General features: G+C 38.6%; 1 long non-coding RNA gene across 1 annotated transcript; it reads right to left on the reverse strand.

Moving 5' to 3' along the window:
• Nucleotides 1–158: 158 nt before the first annotated feature.
• LOC108299227 lies at nucleotides 159–2,093 on the reverse strand. Its single transcript, XR_001822859.2, has 2 exons — nucleotides 2,000–2,093; nucleotides 159–261 (listed from the first exon to the last, which is right to left on the reverse strand). It is a non-coding gene; the product is annotated as an uncharacterized LOC108299227 (long non-coding RNA).

Raw genomic sequence — 2,093 nt, forward strand, 5'->3', positions numbered from 1 at the left:
GAAAATACTAGAAGGAAGGCCAAGCAGCAGTCGGCCCCCAACAGAAAACAAAAAAGCAGGAGGGCTGTTACTGCTCTGGCCCATTATCTCCCAATCAGAAGTGTGTGGAACTGAAAATTTAAACTCTGAAAAGGTAACAACTTTTGAGGAGGAGCAACGGAAGTGAATAAATGATAAACAAGTACAGCAGTAGCTTTAGCTGTCAATGAGTTTCTTTGCTCTGGCATTGGCAATGTCAATACGATCTTTGTTGGTGTCAACCTGAAAAACAAGAAAGATACCAGCATTACTTCACAAGGTAAGTAACTCTAATAAAAATTAAACTTTTTACACTTGGAGTAACTGACACACTGAGAAAATCCAAGAAACCACGTGAAGTTACATTATAAAACTCACGTTGGGGGAGAAGTAATAGAATATGAAATTCATTTGGAAAAACCCTGGTATATAAACATGACAAAGGTATAACATATAAGACCTTGCCAATATTTCATCAATTCTGTAATACATTTTTTCATAGTTTAACATGCCTAAAACTAGGATGTATCCTGTAATCAATGGCATTTTTTTTTTTTTTTTTTGATGCAATAGAGTGCTTTTCTCTGTTAGAGATCTGGACCTTGTGGGAGTTCTCTAAACTGAATCATAGAATCTCATCTGAAGCTGCCCCAAGTCTAACCTAGAGAGACTAAAATAACCTTTCCAAAGATCTTTAAAGCAAATCTATTACCATCCACACCAACATCTGAATTAAAATGACAGGTGTAGCCTAAACCCAGATTGCAGCATTTAAAGGATTCTGTGAACCACTGTTTCTATGAAATCCATCATAAGTGATTTAACAGAGAGCCAAGCTTAAAAACTGACCCTAAACTTTAAAGTTCACTGAGATTTTAATGAGATATGACAGTTGTTTTGTTTTTTTGAGACAGGGTCTCGCTGTGTTGCCCAGGCTGGAATGCAATAGTGCAATCACAGCTCACTGCAGCCTTCAACTCCTATGTTCAAGCAATCCTTCCACCTCAGCCTCCTGAATAACTAGGACAACAGGTACACACCACCCTGCCTGGTCAATTTTTAAACTTTTTTAGTAGAGTCCAGGTCTTGGTCTGGTCTCAAACTCCTAAGCTCAAGCAATCCTCCTGCCTCAGCTTCCAAAAGTGTTGAAATTATAGGTATGAGCCACCACGGCTGGCCATGGTATGACTTTTAGATGTGACACATCAGAACACTGTAAACAATTTCACGTTCAATATATTTATCATGTAAAGTTAAGAGGAAAAAAAAAGAATCACAATTTTTCTTCACTCAGATAAGTCTATTTTGTGTGTCCACTCCATAAGAACTATTCTGCAGAACTGATTTTCACCTACGGACTCTTTCATAAGATGAGGATTCAGGAATTTTATTTTTAGTTAACAAAATAGGCTGATGTGGGAGGATTGCTTTGGCCTGGGAGGTAGGCTGCAGTGAGCTGTGATTGTACCACTGCACTACAGCCTGGGCGACACAGCAAGAACCCATTCTCAATTAAAAAATTAATTAAAGGCCGGGCATGGCGGCTCATGCCTGTAATCCAAGCACTTTGGATGCCAAGGCGGGTGGATCACCTAAGGTTGAGAGTTCAAGACCAGCCTGACCAACATGGTGAAACCCCGTCTTTAAAAAAAAAAAAAAAAATTAATTAATTAAAAAATAAAACTTATTCATTTGGGAGAAAAAAAAGCACACTCAAAGGCTAAAGTAGGTATTAAGTTTCATATGTGAAGGTTTAAAACTACTGCAGTCCAAAATAGTAGTTTCAAAATGCACCAACTGCCATGAGAAGGGAGGACTTGGCTCTTGTTTTATGCGTTAGAACCACCACCTCATCAGAACTAAGACCTATGAAGATAGGAGCTTATCCTACTGTGTCCCCCACATTATCTAGCACAGATGTCTATTACTGAAACACTGAACCAGATGTCTCATTTTCTTATAGCAATTAAAAGCTTTTTACCTTGTCTGTGATTCGTTTTATTCGTGGATTTTGAGCATCAATCTCATTGCCTATGTTCAGGGCCATGTCTTTTAGATTTCCCAGGATACTGCCC

Source organism: Cebus imitator, unplaced genomic scaffold (genome assembly GCF_001604975.1).
Source record: "Cebus imitator isolate Cc_AM_T3 unplaced genomic scaffold, Cebus_imitator-1.0 Scaffold3032, whole genome shotgun sequence".
Lineage (NCBI taxonomy): Eukaryota > Metazoa > Chordata > Mammalia > Primates > Cebidae > Cebus > Cebus imitator.